The sequence below is a fragment of the Pogona vitticeps genome, chromosome 6 (genome assembly GCF_051106095.1).
Source record: "Pogona vitticeps strain Pit_001003342236 chromosome 6, PviZW2.1, whole genome shotgun sequence".
Lineage (NCBI taxonomy): Eukaryota > Metazoa > Chordata > Lepidosauria > Squamata > Agamidae > Pogona > Pogona vitticeps.
In genome coordinates, this window is record NC_135788.1 from 14126776 (window position 1) to 14150339 (window position 23564).

Consider the following 23564-nt stretch of genomic DNA (forward strand, 5'->3'; position numbering starts at 1 on the left):
AAATGGAGAAAGCCTAGTGTAAAATACCACTTTACCCTAAAACTCCTTTAAAAATCCATTTCTTCCCCCAAATCACTGCTGAAATGCTTTCAGCTCATGGTTTTTAGAAAGATTTAAGCAGCAACATAGCTATACCCTCCTTCACTACAAAATATTCCAATCATTTCTATAATTTCAGGGGTCAAGAGTTCCCTTTAGTAGGGGGTTTTATTTGGGAGGGGCTGTAGGTCAGTACTAAAGCATGCAGTGTCAGTGTTAATGGCGTTGGGCAAGATGACTCAACTCGGTACAAGGCAGTTTCTTAGCAGTTGAATCATTGAAGTAAGTAGAAAATTATGTTCCAACAGGCATTCATACTACTATTTTCATTCTTCTCAGAGGGCCAGAGTATTCCACTGTGCAGCTGCTTTTCAAAAATAATTAATTAAATGACAGCATTCCTCTGGCCATATCTGAGAACCTGTAAACATTTATGTCTTTTGAACTGAAGCTGTATGGAGTCAAAGCACCAAGCTAGATATCTTGTCTTTTCCACCATACAAAGTAAAATAGCCAATTCATTTAATTCAGTGGTATTTACAAGCCTTTTTTTTAGTTCAAAACTTCAGTGACACTGCTGTAACCCAAGTACTCTGGTGCTTTCTTTTGCTAAAATGCCTGCCTCCTCCTTTTTTAAAATCAGGTTGGTTAGAAAACTAGCATAGCGCTAATTGCTTTTCTTCAAGTTACAAAAAGCCAGGTTTAGGAATAACCTCTTAACTGTTAGAGAAGTATGACAATGGAACCAATTACCTTGGGAGGTGGTGAATGCTTCAGCGCTGGAGGCATTCATGAGAAATTTGGACAACCATCTGTCAGATTTGCTTTCATTTGGATTCCTGCACTGAGCAGGGGGTTGCACTTGATGGCTTTATAGGCCCCTTCCAACTCAATGATTCTGTGATTTATTGCCTTTTATTTACTGCTGCACTTCTGTGTCTATGTTTGCAGCAGTGCTTTTTCCCCAAAAGCACTGAAACTATATAAGAACTGGCTTCTTAAAAGTGGCAGGAGCTTAAATGCATTCTGTTTAAGCTAAATAGATGTCAGATTTTGTTTCATAAAATTGTGTCATTATTTTGTTAGCACTCAAAGCATTTAGTTAGCGTAGCATGCAACTCTTTTCCCTTTCTAATAAAGAGGTTTTATGGTAAACAAGTAGTTGAAAGTGCAGAGTAAAAGTATGTATGTATGCGTCAGCCAAAGACAGTAGAAGATAAGGTGCAGAATGCCTACCAAGCTCTGACATTTGCATGTAGAAATGGGTGCCAGCTTGGATGGCTTTAAAAGGGGATTAAATAAATATACAAAAGATTTATCTAATCGGTGATGAACTAGTAGACTGTCTGCCTCCTCCAGTATCAGGGGCAGTAGCAGCTGCTGGAAAATGCAAGAAGAAAGGGTGCCGTTGCCCTCTTGTACTGCTGATGGGCTTCTCACAGGCAACTGAATGGCCACTGTGTGAACAGAACGCTGGACTAGATATGTTCTTGTTCCAATCTGGCCCCGCTCTCACCTGCTTAAATCTTTTAGATTCTTTTGATGTTTCACTTGAAATGAATGACACTTCTCCTCCTTAGGAGCAATACTGCATTAGGATAAGGAAGGTTGAATTGGTGCCCCATCTACATTTCAAAGCCTAGTCCAGGATTCCTCTGTCTCCCAATAACTTTACTGGAACCATCATGTATGGGGTAGTCCTCGGATTAGGCCAGAGTTGGGCAAAGTCTGGATACAGCTCCGTGCATATTTCCTCATTGACTAAGGTGGCTAGAGTTCTCGGGAGTTGTAACCTAACAACAGTTGAAAGATTCCACTCCTGTGGCTTCATAGAGATGCTGCCTTCATTGAGTAGTCCACTGTCTTGTTTTGAGCCACAACAGGTGGATCATGTTGTTCAGAAGCTTTCCTCCACTGGACAAAAGGTCCATTAAGTTAAGTGTGATGTTTCACACAGAGACTGACCAGGTGCCTCTAGGAAGCCCACAAGCAGGATGTAGAAGAGACAATATCTCTCCTTTGCATTAGCTGGCATTCAGTGCTTACTGTCTCTGAACAAAGAAGGAAACACCAAGGCTAAACAGTTCCTCCTTGTCTTCCCAAAAGGAACTTCACAGCCACCACTGAGTACCAGGAAAGCTTCCTTTTTTAGCAGAAGGTCAGGCCATGAAGCCTTCCAGCTAGGCCTTTGTCCGGGGGGGGGGCACATTTAGGTGCCTGTGGGTGTGGGTCTGCCAGGTGGAACTCCCCAAATGGAGAATTCCGGAAGTTGCAGTCCAAAGCCCCTGAATGACACATCTCTTGTCATGGAAGTCAGGGCTGTAAGTAGAGTGAGGTAACTCCGCGTTTGGTCCCCACGTGCTTAAAACTTAGGGGGCACCAAAATGCGGAGATGAATCTATTGGGGAATATTAGGAAAATAAATAGCAACACTTCATGGCCCTATTCACTTTCCTCCCTCAGCTACAAATTTTTTCCCCTTTATTATTGGGGTGGGGGATACCATATTTTTTTTTCCATTTTCATAGGAGGGCTCTCACCCCATGTGTCTTGGTTGAGTGGGGTGGAGGGGAGAGGGTCTGGTTGCCTTGGGTGCCAAAATGGCTAATTGCTGCTCTCATGGAAGTTATTGTCTGAAACACATGGAGAGTTGCAGGATTGCTTTCCCTCCTTTAAAAAATAATAATAAGCAAGGATTTAAGCAGAGAGGATAATGGGCATAAGACATGTCTTATGGACTTAGTCTAGTCTTCCTGAGGGGGTCCCATGGAAGAACATGATGCTTTCTCTGTATAAACTTAAAAACAAATGTGTCTTCTCCCAATTCCTCACTCTGTCTCTCTTGCCATACTCTTCTTTACAACAATGCTTGATTTCCATTCGTGGAAGACCAGGTGGGGAAGGGAGAAATTACCTCTTGGACAATTGCTCCTCAGGAGAGAGACAAATATATAAAAACACAAGGTTAAGAGGACAGCAGCTGAGATTAGCCTGTTTTCAGACTATTCTGTAAGTGGTAATTATTGCCTCTTGACTGCTTGCTATTTTCTTCAATATGCATAAAGCTACAGTCTGCTGCAGCTGTGAAGCAGACCCCAAGCTTGCCTGTAATTAGCTTTCACAGTAGCCACCCTGCCTTATTCTCAGGCCCACGTAGCTCAATGTGATCCTAAATGAGCATTGTTTGATAATACATTATTTATCTAACAACACTTCAGGGCTCTAGTGGCCACCAATAGCTTATTAGATAAGCAGCATTAAATAGCTTTCATTTTGAATTCATATAAACGTATTTAAAGTACAATAACCTTTCTTCTCATCCCCGTTCAGGGCCTTAGCAGGTTCCCCCTGAGTTGGATGAATGGAAGAAAGTAAGTGCCTAGTGGAAATTTTATTTATTTATTTATTTATTTATTTATTTATTTATTTATTTATTTATTTATTTATTTATTTATTTATTCATTCATTCATTCATTCATTCATTCATTCATTCATTCAATTTATATCCCGCCTATCTGGGCGATATGACCACTCTAGGCGGCTTACAAAGTCATAATACAATAATATAACAGTAATAGCAATAATAAAAAGGAATTATTATAATCAATATTAATATTATGTGTGTGCAATACATTTCAATCCCCATTCAAAGGATCCTACGTTAATAGGATCATTGTTGTTATTTGCCATCAAGGCACTTCAGATTTATAGTGACCCTGAAAATTAATGACATACAGATGGCCTTATCATTGCAAATCAAGGCCATGACTTGCTTTCTTCAGTCAATCCATCTCATATTCCATCTTCCTCTTTTCCTCCTGCCTTCCACTTTTCATGGCATTATTGTCTTTTCCAGTCTTGTCTTCTCATGATTTGCCAAAGGACAATCACCTCAGTTTGCTTCTGGAGAAAGTTCAGGCTTGATTTGATCCACTTAATTGCTAGTCCATGATATCCATGAAACTCTCTTTGAACAATGAATTGATTCTTTTCTACCTATCCTCCGTCCTACGGCTGAGTTATTTTAGCAACAAAAAAAATAACAACATAGGCTACTTAAAAGAAATCAGTAACAGAGGTTAATTGTTTTTTTAAAGACTGGAATGAGTAATGGGTGAATTACTTTTTTAAAGTAACTTTCCAAACTCTTATTCATGAATTAGTTCCCAAACATACAAACTGTCTTTAGGATTGAACCTACTCTTTCGGCTAGTTGTGCATTTCTAGCTTCTCTGTTTGGATGTTAAAGGCCTAAATCCAGTAGGAGAGGCTCTCTAGCTACACATAGTTCATCTAGCCAATTGGTTAATGAAGACTAGTTAACTGGTTAATCAGTATTATAATGGAGACAGAGCTTGTAGGGTTGAAAGGCTGGGTCATTTTGATTAGCAAGAATTGGGGTACATTAGAAGCTTCTCTTCAGGCTTCTGTGTTCCCCACTACATTATTCCTCACTACATCTAGAGACAATCCTCCAGTTAGCTGTGAGAGGGTTAGGGTAGATGAAGGTAGGATAGATTTTCCTCTCTAACAATATACTGTTGTAACCTGTCCCCTGAACTGGCAATAAATGCTCATTGACTTTACAAAAGGTGCATATAAAAAGCAAAGAATTTTGGTTGAACACAGCTGCCTATTGTTGGGATTTTTCCTGGAAACAAGGCTGTGGAGAGTGGGCCTCAAACATTCATACCTTACACCGTACCAGTAAGTCTGTCCAAGAACCTGATTCCCACCATAAAAGCAGAACGCTCACCTTTTCTTAAAGGAAGATGTATATTTACAGACTTTCTGTTGTTATAAGAATAAGGAAAGACACAGAGTGCCCAAAAGTTGCTACTTGCACAACCAAAGATTACGAATTGCAAGTCACACCAGCTATAATCAACAATGGTAACAGAGCTTAGAAGTGACATAACTGTTTGCATGCCTTAATATAAAAATAGTTACTTTTACATTAATAGGAGCACATTACAAGCTCTGTGTAGTAAACTAGACGTCTTACTTGCAGGAAGACTAGACGTCTTACTTGCAGGAAGACATGGGGACTAAAGGAGACTGAATTTTGACTGTTTGTCATGAAAATCCTGCATTGCACCTTGACTACTACTGTGTCCCACTGGTGGTACGTACATTTGGAGACTTTCATGATGGATTCGTGCACTTGGAGATTGTCTGCTCTTTCAACATTTAACTGCCTTGCACCTCTAGGCACAGCTAGTCAAAGGACAAATTTGTTTGGAAAAGGGAGGAAATGTATACCATCTTAAGAAGAGAGGAACTGGGTCAATTCTGGGAAATCTTTAATGTGTGTTATATGTGAGCACTAATAGTTGCTTTTTATTCACTCTCTCACATCCAGAAGGAGCCCTGCCTTATTCAAACTAGTAAGTCCACTCTTTTCTGCACTGTTCTTGTGAGTGTGGGGAGGGGCTAATGTGTCCCAACATGTCTTGTTTTGACAGGTCTGAGAAGAGAATTCATGTGGGAACATCATTTAATGTACTATAAGGTTCAGTATCTTGCAACACAGTGGATGTTTTTTTTTTCATTTCAGGTACTTAAAAGAAACAGTTGGCAAGGCTAGGAATGTCTGTGAAATAAAATAAGCCCAGGCAGAAAATGAAATGTTTTGTGATGTCCCACAGGGCAGATCCATTGTCAAAGGGATAATATTTTCTCAGTCAGACCTATGCAGGGTCTGTTTCCATTTTAATGTATTGGGAGGAGAGATTTAACTACTTTAAATGTGCTGGGGACTGGAACAATATACAAACGTGTTTAAAATCTAGAATGGAAATCTGAGTGATCAGAAGAGCAAAAAAGAATACTGAACATGAATAAATATAGAGGTATGGGGAATCTCTAATTTAGATCCATGCATTTTAGAATCCCTGGAGGCCCATGTGGTATAATGGACAGAGTGTCAGACTAGGACTCAGGAGGCCTGGGTTCAAATCTCCGCTGGGCCATAGAGACTCACTGGGGGAGGTGGTGGAACTGGAAAAGCCACAAATATTACGCCTCGAGAGCCCCACGAGGGTCACCATAAGTCAGTTCTGATTTGATGTCACAGAACAACAGAGAATTCCTGCGGTGTTGTCCCAATGTATTCAATTAATTCTAGCATCCTTGTGAAAAACTGGAAGCTTTTGAGCCAGTGTCTTCCCATGCATGTTGTAGTCTAAAGCAAAGAACATAACATTTCTATTCTGCCTACAGAAGTGGACCAAATTGTCAGCTGAAATCATTACAGCTGTGGAGGTGGGACCCTGAGGTGTACAAACTAGCTTTGGGAACACAGACAGACTATGTGGCACCCACTGCTCTGTCCTCTGGCACCTGTTCTTTCGCTATTGCGGCTGCCCCTTCCACATACGACAGCATCAACAGCCTAATGTGGTTGCCTCATTGTGCGTAATGACAGAGCTGGCTCTGGCCTGACCAAGCACTGTGACAAAGCAGAATGTTTTAAATACATGCAATTGTATGTGGACTTAGTCTTCTGTTTACCCACATCTAAACTGACACACCTGTGAAGCACAAAACTTCTGCTATCGTACTATGTCTTTCACAGTATTTGCCTTCTGTTTCACGCAATTTTAAAAATAATGGATCTCAGCTCTGCCAAAAGCGGACTGCTCTGTCAGCCCTGCCCCTAAGTAGATGCACTGACAGCTATAGAACTTGTTACTTGGGACTCAAAAGTATATCTAGTCTATATTTGTGAAGATTCTCAGTCATCCAGGTGAGGTTATCTGGAAGTTGCCATGACTCAAATATCTAGTCTAGTATCGCTTGGGCTAGATTTATCATTATAGATGATTTAACAATCTTTGGACTCAATGACTTAAACAACTTTTTCTATAAGGTAGGACCTTTCATGGAAGGTCCATGAAAGCTTGGGCCAAATGAAAGTGGATAGTCCTCAAGGTGCCTCAAGAGTCCTCTTGGTGGCCTTCATGGAAAAGCATCCCAAAGAGTCCTGTGACATTGGCAGAGCTACGTATAACTAGCCGTTTTGGCACCTTGGACAAGTGGCACGTTCTAACACACACATCGCTCTTCTGAGGCATGGGCATGAGACCCCCCTCCCATGAAAAAGGACAACAGAGGTGTAGAGTCCCCTGAGAAGAAAACTAAATGTGATGCTTAACCAAAAAATAATAATAGTCATTTTAATAACTTAGGGCCAAGAGGTGTTGTTTTATAATATTCATCTGTAGAGTCACCACTAGATTTTGTTGCCATCTCAATTTTGGTGCCCTGAGGTAAAGTCACAGTTGTTAGTTACAGCCCTCGTCATTAGCAAATAGAGATGGGCATGAACCAGTTTGTCCCAGTTTGTAAAGGGAACAGCACAGGTGGTGGTGCTCCCCTCTCCCGCCTCAACCAGCCCCTCGCCAGGCCCAGCGTGCTTGGCTTCCTGCACCTCCTCAACTGATCTTCCAGTCCCAGCAACAGCTCAAGCTTCTCTGCCTGGTTCTCTTGGCTGATTTCCCACTCAGGTAAAAGGGCCAGGCAGGGAAATCTGGGCTCTTGCTTGTGACTCGGAGGTTAGCCGAAGAGGTGGAAAAAACAAACAAGCCGGGCCCGGTGAGCAGCTGAATCATCTGAGGAGGTGGGGGAGGGGAGCAGCAGCAGTGGTGCTGCCACCTTTCTGAACCAGCACAAACCGGAACAAACCGGTCATGCCCATCTTTATGAGCAAGACTGGAAAATATAGCAGAAGCTTTTGTGGGGACTCATACAAGCAGCTCTCTCCTCCCCAACCACAATCAAACAAGGCACTTTTCCATAACTTGAGGAGGAGGAGGGATTAATTATATTCCGGTCTCCTGGAAATTTCCAGAATCTCCTCCCTGTTCTGCACAGAGGACATAAGGTTTGTGAGGTGTTAAAAATCAATGCAAATGAATTTCTTGTCAGCTGTCACCCTTGTGGCTGCTTTTGTCTCCTGGGCTTATCCAGCTGTCAGTGCTTGCCAGCTAATAATTGCAATGCTGTTAGGCTCAGCCCTCATGCTGACCTGCTCAGCTGATACTACTATCTTCTCTAAATAGCCTTTGGAAAGATAACTCTCCTCTTCAGCAATTCTGTTTCAATTAAGAAATCACAGGGCTGGGTTTCCTTCTTTCATCTCCCCACAACCCCCCCCCCCTTTAGGAATAGAGGAAACCCGGTAAGACTTTGGACCCTTGATTCATCTGGGCCAATGAGTTCAGATCTGCCTCGTCAAAGTCTTCAGGCATGATTCTCTCCAAGCTGGGCTTCCCCGTGGAAGTACTGCACTAACCAGCCACAAGCCTTGTTTAGATCTGGGAATCCATCCAGATTAGTGTGTACTCACTGTTTGGAGCAGTTCATTCTAAAAACTCAAGTTAATTTCGTAACAAAATGGCTCATTTTGTACCACATAGATCATGCTGGCTAAGCAGCAACATGGAAGTCTCTATAAAGGGCAGGACTCACGACCAATGAAACTGCAGCTTTTTAAAAATTAAGGTATTTTTGCTGTGCTTTTTGGTCCAAGATATTTTTTATTAAGGTGATTTCAATGGTATAGTGAAGCTATGGCTTCCAGGGGCATGATCGCATTTTTCAAAGACTTGAACGGCTGTCATACAGAGGAGGGGCAGGATCTGTTCTCAATCATGCCAGAGGGCAGGACACATAATAATGGGCTCAAGCTCTAGGAAGCCAGATGTAGACTAAATATCAGGGAAAACTTCTTAACTGTTAGAACAGTATGACAGTGGAACCAATTACTCAGGAGTTGTTGAGCGCTCCAGTGCTGGAGTCATTCAAGAGAAAACTAGGCAAACATCTCTCAGATCTACTTTGACTTGGATTCTTCCATTGAGCAGGGGGTTGGATTCAATGGCCTTGTAGACCCCTTTGAACTCCATTATTCTAGAATTCTATAATTTTTGAAATGGCTAAAGTAGGGATTAACAGAAATGACAATACCAATTATCGTCGCCCTCAGCATGGTAGCCACTTGAAAAATAAGGCAGGGTTCTTTAACAGTTGAACAGAAGCAGTCATTTCAGCAGGTGTTGTGTGTCATGCAATTAACACCTACCGAAATGTCCTCTTCCATACAACTCATAAAGGTATAGGAGCCTCTCATCATTATAAAACAGTCACTCTAACCTTTATTAGGCTTCCCTGTCCTGCCTTCATGTAGCCACAATCCCCACAGTAGCCAAGGAAGTAAAATATGAGCAGGCAAAATGGCAATACTGCCTTCTGCTCTAAGGAACAGCTGGATAGCTCACTGGTTTAGATAATGTTGAGAATTCAAATCTCCACTGTGCCTTCTTGACAGGGACTGTGTTTGATGATCCATAGAGTTCCTTCCAGCTGTGCAATTCTGATGACGATGAAACTGAAGTGCAAAATTCCTGTCCAGGGTTTGCTTATCCCTTCCCTGGGTCACCCACATATAATTAAAAGTTCTAGTGCTGAACCATCCAAGGTTCCACCTCAAACTGAACACTGCAACACTTAGAATGGAAACAGAGCCACATAAAACTCATCTTAGCTAAATGTCAAAGCTGCAGGTCACATAATTAAACTGAAGTTCCAAGATGGAGACTAGAAAGATGAAGAATCAGCTTCAGCCATGGCAATATTAAGTTTCACCTGTACCAAGTTCCTTCCTCACATGAATTTATTTTTCTCTTAGTTGGGCTGGGTTTTTATTTTTGGAACCATGCCAGAAGCCATGTACATAAGACAAATTAGATTGGAATGTGAAACTTGGGATGGTGTGAAAGGAGAGCATTGGAAAAGAGAGAGGGGGAATTGCATTGGTATTTAGAATTTTCTCTCAGGAAGAATGGTCTCTACATCTCCAGATCAAGAATGAGCAACGTGGTGGAAGTTGTAGTCCAACAACATCTGGAGGGCCAGTGGTTGCCCACTCTTGCTCTAGAAATGTCTTGCTATGGTTTACGAGCTTGTTCATGGTTACTCTTTCAGCACCAGATCCGTGAAGAGTATAGAAAAGTTACATTCTGAACTATAACTTCCAGAATTTCTAAAGGTTAATGGTTAGAGAATTTTAAAGCACAGTGGAGATGGAAAAGTTAGAAACCTGAAACCTTGACTCCATCTATATTTTCCCTCCATTTCCCCCCTCCCCGTTTTTATTTCCATACCCTGGGCTATTAAACAGCTACCTAGGGTCGGCTGAAGAGATATTTCTGCCTGCAGCCAAAGATAAAGATTCCCTGCTCCATTCCATGGACAGATGCCAATTGGTCCATCAGTCAAACCTTACTGCAGTATTGCAATACAGTCTTGTGCTGCAGTGGCTAAATTACAACATTGCAGCCCAAACTCTGCTCACAGTCAGCGGTCAATACCAACAGATCAGACAACTGGCTCAAGGTTTGCTCAGTCTTCCATCCTTCCAAGGTTGGTAAAATGAGTACCCAGCTTGTTGTAAGGGAGGTTGGATGTGTAGCCCGTATAATTAAAAAATAATAATTGTAAACCTCCCAAAGAGTGCTTTAAGCACTATGGGGCATTATATATTGTAAGCAGTATGCTTTGCTTTTTCCCCATGCACACCTGGGAGAGCAGCCTAGTTCAAGATGTGTCGGGCAAGGTTTAGATTGACTTAAAGGAATGGAAAACAGGACTTCTATACCTTCAACAGGAAAATTCAAGAGAGAGAAAACTCACTGCAAGGTACACCTGCTGAAGTCTCCTTTTTCACATAATTCTTAGAGGTTAAGGGGCGCTATTCTGCATTTTGGCCATCCTCACAGGCAGTGTGGTCTGTGAGTCTGTCCTCCAGGAAGTCAGGATGGTCCCGAAGGAATGGCAGAACCAGCCGTAGTGGCTTTATTCTGCTTAAGAGTAAGACCCACCTTGCCTCTATGCTTCCCTAAATGAAAGAGAATTGTGAAGATTATTTCTCCAGTTGACCGGGATTATTTTTGCTTATTCTCTGACTTGTATATAATCACCAAATAGTGGAAGCTGGTGGCTCCAGTATCACCGGAATGGTGGTTTAATATAATCATCAGGAATAATCATGATGACTCAAGGACTAGAATATGTAGAAGGTTCAGCAGCTCTTTCATTCTTACTATCTGAATATTCTAGTTTCCAGTCCTATCATCATGCCACCACTTTCAAGTCATGAAAGAACTGTGAACCTTTGCAGGAGGCGCTCCTGTTTATTACATGAAGAGCACCTTAGGAGCATCATTTAAATTATTAAAAGAGAAGCTGTTGTTTGTATAGCTCATTATGGAAACGAGGAGATGAAATCTGGGCTTTTCAGTACCAGCAATTTATATTCCCAAACTCTTAGGAATTCCAGTGTATGCTTTAGAAGCTCTTGGACAGAATGAGAACAAGTCACTGTTGTATGCTACAGGTGAAAAATAATTTAATTTGAAGGGAGGAAAAGGAGGAAAAGCAGATAAAGTGATCAACATTCTCTGGGCACAGAAACATGATCCTATGCTGCAGTTGCTGTATGTAATTGTGGCTGCCTTATGAAATGCTTTCTTGGCGCTTTTCATTTTCTTGCAATACCATCACACTTTAAAATATAATTTACCCTGAAGCTGAGGATGGTTAAATAAGACTTCCAATGAGAGGAGACAGAGCTTCTGCACTCCACATGGCTCATGTTTCAGTTCTGTTGTTACAAAAGGCAAGAGTCTGTAGGGGAAATGGCCGAAATTGACTTTATTGAGTAGGGCATTTTTTTAAACCAGTTGGTTAATAGAAGAGTGGTGGCTATTTGACCATTCCAAGATGACACGATGTCACAATTGTAGGTCCACTTTTCATTAGCATGGTGTCTTAATTTAACGGCAGCACCCAACAGTGCAGTCCAATTAGCCAAGAATCCCTATGATGCCTGTGAAAAGCTAATTATAATGTAGCACTGTTGATGCCTAATCACACTCCTGCCACCACTGCTTGCAGTTTGGGGGCTTTTGTTTTGTTTTTACCATCACGAGACTGCCTTGCCTTCTGGCGAGCTTGCAAGCGTCTTGATGTGAAATGGCCATATGTTGCTGAGATACGTTGCTGACCAAATGAACTCTTGTCTTTTTAATTGGGTGGCTTTCTCGCCTTTCTTTTGCTTTCCCCTCGTCAGCGCTCCGGTCTTTATGCACTGTTGCTTGCACATGAATTCAAGGTGCTGAAATTTAGCAGTTTGGTCCATACAAAGATTCTTCCCCCTGCCCCATCATAGAAATAGAATTCACTTAAAATTAGATGAAAATATTTGCTATAGATGGTGCAAAAAGTGATGGCCAGAATCTAATTGCTTACACATGCTGGTATAAGTTGGATACCACACTTTACAATATCATTTTTCTGGAAGTGAATGGATGGCTGAAAGTTAAAAAAAAACTGAGGCCTGTATTCTTCTTTACCTACATGTTGCATGACTTGACCTGCAAGGAAAAATACAACCATCGACTTCCTAACTAGTGATGATTCTCTCTTGTAATTCATGCAGTCTTTCAAGGTATCTTATGTTTGTGGTCCAATAAAGATATTGAGTTGGCTGGATACCTCAGGGGTTTAGGTATCTGGTTGTGGAGCCAGAGGCTGGGAGTTTGATTCCCCACTGGGACCTCCTGTGAATAGATCCTTGGGCTAGCTACACAGCCCCAGGGTGCCCCCCAGAAGAAGGGAATGGTAAACCACTTCTGCATATTCCCCACTGGGAAAACCATAAAGAGGGCCTCCATAAGTTAGAGTTAACTTGACTGCACATCATCATCATCATCATCATCATCATCATCATCATCATCATCATCATCATCATCATCATCATCATCGTTGTTGTTGTTGTTGTTGTTGTTACTACTAGTAGTACTACTACTACTACTACTATTATTATTATTATTATTATTATTATTATTATTATTATTATTATTATTATTATTATTATTATTATTATTGATATCATGCACCCTTCTCTTTTGATTGTCTACAAGGGCAACACAACTTCCTTGCTTTCTCAGATATCTTTCATTCCATGCAAACTGGTGAAAAGGAACATAGCTTTTCAGATAGCTTGGTCTCAAATCACATCAAGCTTCATAGGCCATCCTTGACACTTTGAATGATGCCTGAAATAAGAAACAAGGAAGCTCTCGTGACAAGAGAGTTACGTGTTTCCTTAACTAGGCCCAGTCTGTAATCTAGTGTTAACCTTCTGGAACAACTGAGGTTTCCAAACACTTGCCAAGAGTAGCCCCATGTAGTGCATGTTACAGTAGTCCAAGGGGGGTTGTAATTAAATGTTTTTCTATACCACACAGTTATATCCATTTGATGGCACTTGTAACTGTGATGATTCCATCGTACAGAATTCTGGGATTTTTAATTTGGTAAACTGCTTCAGAGCATTTCACTCTATCCTACAGCAGATAATGCAAAATACCTCACTAAACTGCATATCCCAGAATTCCATAGGGTGGACTCATGACTAAAGTGGAATCAGACTGACATAATTGTATATACTAGGTATGTTCTAAGACAGGTGGGGCAATGTCAGCAGGATGAGGACCTTCAGATCTGCGAGTACTTGAAGGTCATAATTCCCCAGAAAGACGGCTAAAGGAGTCAATTTCCATATTTTATTACATTTGTATTATTTAAAAATAGTGCAATGGTTAAACATGAGTATTCAAATTTTTAGTTAAAAAGGCCTCCTTGTACCCTCTAGGGCTCCTAATTTTAAGTGACAACCTTTTCTCTTCAGGCAGGCTTTTCCTTAAGGACTGACAATCTGAGAGGATTTTGTAGAAATGGATTGTTGTGTTCTGTTGCTTTTAAATATATTTTAGTATTGATTTTATTTACCTTTTTTGATAGAATACTTATTTAATTCTTTTTAAATATTTGCATACTTACTGTTTTTAATGTTTAAATATCGTCTTTTTAATGATGTAAGCCCCCTCAAGTCTTTTTAAAGAGAAACGTGGGAAAAAATATTTTTAATTATAAGTCAAAAACTGGGGGCACAGATGCTAGAGCCCCCTCAAAACATAGCAAAATTGTCCCTTTGCTTCCTAGAAGGCACTGAGGAACCTTTTCAGCTGCCCCCCCCAAAAAAAAACATTTGGGATGTTGGAAGGAGGGCCTGAGGGATGTTTGAGGTTTACAAAAATGTTTGTGGAGGCCTCGTGCAACCTTGAGCCTGCACGTTGTCACCCCTCCCCACTCCAAGGCATATGACACCATGGTGACCTGCCATTATAACTTTACTGGTCTTCTTTAAAAACAGAATTATAAGATGTGTTGCCATTGATCCTGCCTGTTGACCAACAATACCTGACAGGATGTCCCTGCCATTTCATGCAACCATCGATGTATAACCCCATACTTATAACAGTGGCTTCTAATAATTGACTGCTTATGGGAAATCAACCCTGAGTGCTCACTGGAAGGACAGATCCTGAAGCCGAGGCTCCAATACTTTGGCCATCTCATGAGAAGAGAAGACCCCCTCGAAAAGACCCTGATGTTGGGAAAGTGTGAAGGCAAGAGAAGAAGGGGATGGCAGAGGACGAGATGGTTGGACAGTGTCATTGAAGCAACCAACTTGAATTTGACCGAACTCCGGGAGGCAATGGAAGACAGGAGGGCCTGGCGTGCTCTGGTCCATGGGGTCACGAAGAGACTTAACGACTAAGCAACAACAAAAATAAATGAATAATTGAATGTGATGCTGGTTGCTACTATTCTAATTCAAATACTGTACAGTCGTGCCCCGCTTAACGATTACACCATATAATGACAAATCCACTTCACGACGATGTTTTTGTGATCACAATTGCGATCGCAAAACAATGTTTTAATGTGGGTTTTTCGTTTGATGATGATCGGTTCCCTGCTTCAGGAACCGATTCTTCGCATTACAACGATCAAAACAGCTGATCGTCGGGTTTTCAAAATGGCCACCGGCTGCTCAAAAAGGCTCCCCGCTGTGTTTTTGGATGGATTCCTCGCTCTACAGGCACCGAAAATGGCCGCTCCTATGGAAGATCTTCGCTGGATGGTGAGTTATTCATCCCATTGGAATGCATTGAAAGGTTTTCAATGCATTTCAATGGGCTTTTTTATTTTGCTTTACGATGTTTTTGCTCTACAGCGATTTCGCTGGAACGAATTAATGTCATCAAGCGAGGCACCACTGTATTATTGTTCTTTAATAAATTGGCATTAATATAAATCATAATAATATTTGAACAATTGCTGGAAGGAAACCGATGGATCATTGAGTCCGGCCCCTATCAAGGAGGCATAGAGAGGAATCGAACTCCCAAACTTTGGCTCCGCAACCAGATACCTAAACCACTGAGCTCTCCAGCAGTTCTGACAGATAGCCAGGGCACTCCATTTGCCCTCAGAAATTGCTGTTGCTCATAATGTGTGGATTTCCTCCCTGCCGTTTCTTCTTTCATATCAGAACATTTCTATCTTGTCAGGAGTGGGTACCAAAAATAACGGAAAAATGAGCAGGGATGAACTGTGTCAGACACAGCGATTAATCTTCAAAGCATGGAAAGACTGTGGGAAGCAGAGGTGCAAATTCCAAATAATCTCTATGAGCCAGTGTTGGAATGTGTTGCTGGGCTAGCAGAATGTATCGACAGGGCCCTTGTGCTAGGAATGAATGATAGTTTCCCGACACAGTGCTGCAACATAAGTGTCAAGGGTTAAGAAAGCTTGCTGAGGAATTTTGTCCACTTCACCATGTTCTCCTCCTTCTTTTCATTAGAAGGGACTTGGGCCATGCATTGGAGTGGAGCGGGTGGGACACGGTGAAGATTGTCCTAAGTGTCAAAGCTGTATTTCGACCTTCCAATTGTGTCAGCCCACAACTCCCATCACTGCTGCTCCCATCCATGACTAGCACTACAATACCCTTCAAGATGTAGTACATTTTCTGAAGCAGGTCTCCTGTTCTGGATAGTCTTGGGCTGCATTAAGGATAAGTTAAAGGTAAAGGTTCCCCTTGACATTTTACTCAGTCGTGTCTGACTCTAGGGAGCGGTCCTCATCCCTGTTTCCAAGCCGTAGAGCCAGCGTTTGTCCGAAGACAATTTCCGTTGTCACGTGGCCAGCGCGGCTATACACGGAATGCTGTTTACTTTCCCACCGAGGTGGTACCTATTTATCTACTCACATTTACATGCTTTTGAACTGCTAGGTTGGCGAGGAGCTGGGACAAAGCAACGGGAGCTCACTCCATCGTGTGGATTCGATCTTATGACTGCTGGTCTTCTGACCCTGCAGCACAGGCTTCTGCGGTTTAGCCCGCAGCGCCACCACAACCCGCAGTAAGGATAAAGGACACAAAATAATGCTATATGGCTTATACTTTAAAGCATATGTACTGTAATCATACATATTGATTAGTTTGACAGTATGTTTTCCAAGTTGTGAGCAAAAAACTGAATGCTAAAAGTCATTGGGTCCTGGTATATATAACATAACATTTTCCTCTTATCCTCACCTTTCTCCCACCCTCGGTGTAGGGGAGTACTGTATTTATTTACGATTGGTGTGCAATATACACACATTACACACAGCATAAACGCAATTCATTTAGTTTGCTTTGCTTGGTTGGAGTTGCTTATAATTTATATCTTTCGTTCTTTTTCCTGCAAGTGCCCTAGTACTAACGTGATATAACAATATGACAGGTATGACAAAAACAAACATCAACATGATTTTCTGTGCTTGAAATCATATGCAAGGCGTTTATGGGTGCATACTGGAATTGTGAAGTGAAAGAAGGTAAACATGGCGGAAGACAAATTGTGCTCTGGAAATAACCAGTATGCCAGTGTGGGAGATAATCCTGGGATGCACGTAGCGGATGAACACAAGTGTCCCCTGCACTGTAGCAACCAAGTTATATGGCACATGGGTAGGTAATTCTAACAAAATTATAAATTTAATAATTTTAGGGCGAAAAGGAGAAAGCCCACAAGGTTGGGTATTTCCACATGCCCCACATAAGACATAGCCTTCAATGTTACCTCTGCACATAGACGTTGCTTTTCTACATTACACAAGTGATCACACACATCGGAACTGATGCAATTACATTTGCCTTCAAAACAACAAAAAACTTTATAGGCAGAGGGGAAAAGTATAAACCATGATTTGCACTAAGCTGTACATCGTGTAGTCAGTGGGAAATACACTTCTCCCTTGATTTGCACTGGTTTTGAGCAGCACAGTTTTGGCTATACATGGATTTTGGTGCAAATAAATAAATAAATAAATAAATAAATAAATAAATAAATAAATAAATAAATAAATAAATAAATAAATAAATAAATAAATAAATAAATAAAATTTGACTCAATCCATCGATAATCCAATAAATACCCTGCTGCTATTCTTCTCCAGAAAGTAGCCTAAGAAAGGTGGGTCTTGACTTATTTGGTAGTGGTGGCCTGGAATGGAAGCCAGGTGGGCACATGTGCATGCACAGAATCCGGGGGCCGACTTCCCTTCCCAGAGCCAGCTCCTGCTTCTGTGCATGCACGGGCCTATCAACTGCTTGTGTGGGTGGAGGCAGCAGGTGACTTCTAGAAGCGAAGCCAGATCGGCCACCTTTGAAGATAATGGCAGTGGCAGCAGGTAGGGAGGCCCATCCCAAATAGGGACTCAACAATGTGACTCAGACGAATGGGTCTGAATCGCGAATCAAGTCCAGGTCTTTTTAAAAAAGAAAAACTCAAGTCAAGTCCAAGTTTAGTCACCAATGCAACTCGACCGTGAACTGCGACTCGTGAGTCGCCATCCCTGCTTGCCTGACCGCAGTCTTGTGGAAGGGAGCAGCATAGTACAAATCTTACTATGCCAATCCCAGGGCAATTCTCATACTATGTGGAGATGCTTCAGCGTAACCCTGTACAAAGCTGAGTAGCTGATTCTAGTACTCTTCCTTGAGGAGCTGATGCAATACCTCACCAAAAAGCAGACAGGTTTTTTTTTGGGCGGGGGGGAGAGGGTTAAATAGGCAATGTAAATTTATTTCTAATTCTGTAGTCAGTGCAACCACTTTGTCTGAGCATCTGGCACTTGTCCCTGAGGGAATCCTGCTCAATGCTGGCAACAAGTGTAGCTCTGGTATCTTGGATGAAAGAGGAAATAAAAATTAAGCTTTCCTCTCTGTCAAATGATTAAAGGCTGTAGTAAACAAGACGGTGAAGGCTTTCTTTAGATAGGAGCTGCACACTAATCTTCACCAAGGCACACAGGGCTACGTCTTTCTGATTTGTACAAACAAGCAGCCTCTATTACAGTCTTAGTGGCTCAGTTCTCATCCTTCTAGAATGGCTGTTCTTTGAATTATCTTAGTCCATATCATGTTGAAATTGTTTTCATTCTGTCGCCTTGCCAAGCCTTTGAAAGCAGCCGTGATTCAGCACACGGCATCTATTGACTCAACACAACTGTGACCCACAGTCACATCAAGCATGTGAAGGTACGCTCAAAAGCAAGCCCAGGATTATTACAATGTTATGTGTTAAGCAGTCCTAGGTATCTTCACATTGTAAACAACTGGTATTCTCAGCAATCAGTTTACATTAGCCAGATTGAAATATATTTATGCATCTGTTATTTACATTCATACCAAACACCACCACCACCCCTTGATGCAAGGTGGTATTCATTGCTCTTTTCTTCCATCCTTTATTTATTTCAAGATTTGTAACCTGCCCTGTATCACGGGCTCTCAGGGTGGGTGGGTTGCTGTTAATGCTGTCAAGTTGCCCCCAACCTATGGTGACCTCATGAATGAGCAATCTCCAAAAGGTCCTCTTGTCCTCAACAGCCCTGATCATCTCTTGCAAGCCCAAGCCTGTGGCTTCCTTTAGGGAGTCGATCCATCCTGTATTTGGCCTTCCTCTTTTCCTGCTGCCTTCTACCTTTCTCAACATCTTTTCCAGAGAATCCTGCCTTCTCAATGATGCGCCCAAAGTAGGTCAGCCTCAGTGTCAACAGTTTTGTCTCCAGAGATAGTTCAGGCTTGATTTGATCTAGGGCCTAACTTGTTAATCTTTTTAGAAGTCCATGATATCTACAAAGCTCTCTTCCAGCACCACATTTTGAACAAATATATATTTATTGTCATCCTCATACTTAATGATCTGTTCTAATTGTTTTAATGCTACCCTTCTGAATCTTACTTTTTCTTCTAATTCCTTGGCTGCAGTCTTCATTTACATTGAGTATTGAACCAGGGTTGGGTTGAAAAGCATTATAGAAGAATTTTAAAGCATGAGATATTTAAAACAATTTAAAATCAGACAACACAAAATCAAGGCATTCAAACAATAGAAAACATGAAAACTATTGCATTCAATCCTGCACAGGCCATGATTTTCAACCACCAAAGGCTCTAATAAGTATGTTTTGAATTGATGCCAAAATGATGCCAATATCAATACTGATCGAGCCTTTAAAGTGAGGGCATTCCACAGTTGCTATGCTAGGGCAGAAAAAAAACATCCCTATATTAATGAACTGTTCTCAGTTGTCACAAGAAACCTGCAGGCTAGGTCAGATGGAGAGAATGACTGATCCAGTGTGACCTGATAAATTTCATGGCTTATTGGGGACCAGAACATGGAACTCCCATCTCCTAGCTGAATAATCTAACCACCACATCACATTGTAATTCATTACACAGTAGTGCACTTGATACACACTGCCAAAATGAAAGCAATCAGGTTTTACTCTGAGTAGCTGTATGTTGGGGAGCCAGTGCAGTGTAACAGGTAAACTGATGTTCCAGAGCATTTCATTGCCCTGATGCATCATCTGTAGTTTGCACTTGGGGCTATTTGGGGGGGCAGAATATGTAGAGGCAGAAAAGAAAAAGAAACACTGGAGGAAGAAGCATCAATAATTTAAGACAGGCAGATGGCAGCAGATTATTGGCAGAAAATAGCATTTGACTTGAAATGACTACTTGTAAAAGAAAAAAGCATGAAAGCAGGATTGCAGCTGAAAATTAGGATCAAAATCATGACTCCAGATGAATTATGTAACATTAATAATCAAGAAATGGGAATGGTTAAAGATACCTTGCTTGAATTATCATTCAAAATTGAGAATGCAGCCAAGAAATCAGAAGACTGGGATTTGGAAGAGCACTTATGAAGGAACAAGAAAAGATGCTTAAATGTAAGGATTCGTTTATGGAGATGAAGGCAAAGATCATCCGTACTTTGGTATTCTTTATTACTATGTACAGAAAAGAAAGATGGACAAGGTAGAAGGTTGATGGGGGGGAGCTTACTAATTTGATATGTGGTGTTGGAGGAAAGCTGTACAGATACTGTGAGCAACCAGAAAGAAATAAGTGGGTGCTAGAGCAAAATAAGTGTGACCAGTTATTTTTGCTCCAGACAAAAATAACTAAAGTGAAGCTTTGCACACATCATGAGAGGACAAGACTCGCTTGAAAAGACAATAATGCTAGGAAAAGTAGAAGGCAGTAGGAGAAGAAGAAGAAGATTAAACATGAAATGCATTGAACCCATCAAGAAACCTCTGTCTTTAGCTTCCAAGACTTAAACAGTACTGTTAAAATAGGTCTGTTAACTCCTATGTTTCAATTTTTCCATCAATTGCATTTGTTCCCTGTTGCTTATTTTGTTCACAGGGCTGATTTTATTTCTTTCAGCTTGCACCAAGTAGTTTGAAATTGCTGATAAAAGTGGGCATATAATTCCACTCCCCATAATATTAAAAAAAAAAAAATTAAAATTAGCCCCCTTGATCCTGAACCTCAGATTCCCAATGCTTCCTTTCATTTCTATTAAAGACTGCTAAAAAAAACAGGTCTGATTAAAAATTTCCTGGTATCACATTTAGGTTTTCCCATCAGTCACACCTGCTAAGCACCATCTGGCTGTACATGCTGGAAACTGGGAGCCAAACCGTGGTACAAGTTCATCCATGTGGAGTGGAGTTTAGTATTTCTGCAGAGCTCATTATTTCCTGCAGATCATTATATCTTCCTCAATTTTTTCACAGTGAGCAGCCCAGCAACTGTTAGTGTGAGCTCACAGAAGTATCCAAGAGAAATCTACAAAGGTTTAAAACACTGCAGTAATCAAGTCTGCAGTAGACCCAAGCAGAGTAGACCCAGTCTAGATGGGTGGGGTATAAATCTAAGAAAATAAATAAAAACAAATTTTAAAAGTCTGGCATTCTCAGCATTTTCTTGGTAGTTGGACATCCAGCGTTGATCTCTTCATATTTGACCTCGACTTTGCATTTCAACAAGAATTGGCATGCAATCCCAACGGCACAAGGGCCAGCTGGTCTAATGCGACCACAACTGAAGCTGTAGCGAATCCTATTCCTCTCCATCCTATGAATATTGGAAAATGCTCAATGGCAGCTTCCCATTCACTAAGACGACAGGGCCGAAAACTAAGACCAGGCACATCTCCCGTCTCAGAGAGGGTCAGGCAAGGGTTCAGAGAAGGGACAGAGGACTGTGGAATGAGTCATCATGAGAGGAATCCAGGCAAATTGGCTGAGCGTCTACATACGAGTAAAATCTACCTAATCTCTTTGTATGGGGATCCAGAACCAGGAGGAAACATATTACCCCTAGAGCTTGTTTTTCACACTCTTTTTTTTAGCACACAAACATATTGGTGAGTTTTGCCCACCTCTGCGCTGCTGCTGGGAATTGGAGAAAGCTCACCAGTAAGACGTTTTTCCTCCCAGGTTCTGTACGGTTGCTTTGAAGTCTTGTGGAACAACGTGGCTCATGCACTGCCAGCATTCCACTCTTTCCCTTCCTCTAAATGGTGCCATGGGCTCCCCTGCCTGTCCCACAGTCTCCTGCCCTCTCCCTTGGCTTTTTGGTGTGTCACTCTTGCGCAAGCATAACACACTTAAAAACATATTCGCATGGAGCCTGCTACCATCTCCTTCATTCTGTCCAGAGACAAATCTAACAGCATAGAGTCAAAGAACGTGGCCAATTACTGCAGGACATATCCACTAAGAAGTATCCGTTGATTTAGGTAAGCTCAGAGTTAGCATTTTTTTTTTCTGAATAACCGGAGGGAACTGGTGGTCATGGAGGTGACTGACTTTGTGCCCTGCTGTGGCCTTCCTAAAAAGCAAGGTCTGTTGGGAACCACGCCTTGCATCTTTCATCTGACCCAGCAGGCCTTTTTTTTAGGTGTGTGTTCGAAATGCATATTCGTTTCATGTTTTCTTCTTTTCTTCTTCTAACCTCCTGTAATCTAGAAGCACGAGAAAGCCTGACATGTTGAGGTGGAAATTCTCAAAAACGCCTTTGATGGTAGCACACAGCACTAAAACAGCAATTAGCAACGTGACGGTTGTGAACTGTATTTCGAATCTTTGCTGGTCCACCATGTCACCTTCTTCAACCATGCTAGGGAAGCAGAATGGTGGAGGTCCATATTTTCTCTCTCCAAGGTGTTTTTGTAGACACCCAAGAGGAGCTAGTTGTTTCATTTTGTTAATAAATAGGGTTAATTAATAGGGTTGTTGGGACTCTCTCCCACCCCTTCCTTTTTTGGCCATAAAAAGAGAGACCAAATTCAGTTCCTAGAGGCTCACAGTTACCATATTATCTGATCATTTCGGTTTTCACTTTATGGGTTTTTAAATGATGCTATTCAGATGCTATACTATAATTATTCTGCATTTTAACATACGTAGGCCCAGTGCAAAGACAGACTGCAGAGGCCACCAAGGGGCAAGAATGGAAGAAATGCCTCCATGCCGGTGGCCAGGAATGTGGGCTCAAACGCTGACAGGTGGTAGCTGCCCTGTGGTGACACCAGCAAATAATACACTTTAACCCTGCCGTCATTCTTCTCCTCCTCTCGTCCTTCAAGTTTTGAATTCCTGATTCAGCTGTTTGAGCGAAACCATACATTTGGTGTGGCATCTGGCCTCTGGGACTCCCTTCCTTCTTTTGCTCATGTTGATTTTTCTGATGCAGTCCTGGTTCTTGGAAAAAAGGAGAACTTAATGAGCAGGGGTCGCTGCCCCCCAAAAGGAAAAAATAAGACCCCACTAAGCAAGAAGTGTTTGTATACAGCTTTCCCCAGCAGGGTCATCTCTTCTGAAGTGATATCATCATAGATGATAACCAATGCTATTCTGTTAATCTTTCAGAATTAATGTTATAGCTCTCAGGAATGTTGGCAATTCTTCGAGTCTGAGTCAAAGTCTTTGGGACCGAGTCCTGTGTCCCACAAAGAAAAGCCCCAAGTCCGGGTTCCTATTGAAAGCAAGCATTTTCCCTCAGAAAAAAAAAGGTGAAGAGTGGGTGGGTTCCAAATCACGAAGTCAAATCCAAGTCATTGAAAACAAAACCCTGAGTTGAATCCGAGTCCATTCACCAGTGCAACTTAAGTCCGTCTTGACAGCGAGTAGCATGACTCAGGTCCCCATCCCTGATAACCATCTCCTGTGATGTAGTGTTGCTCTTAGGG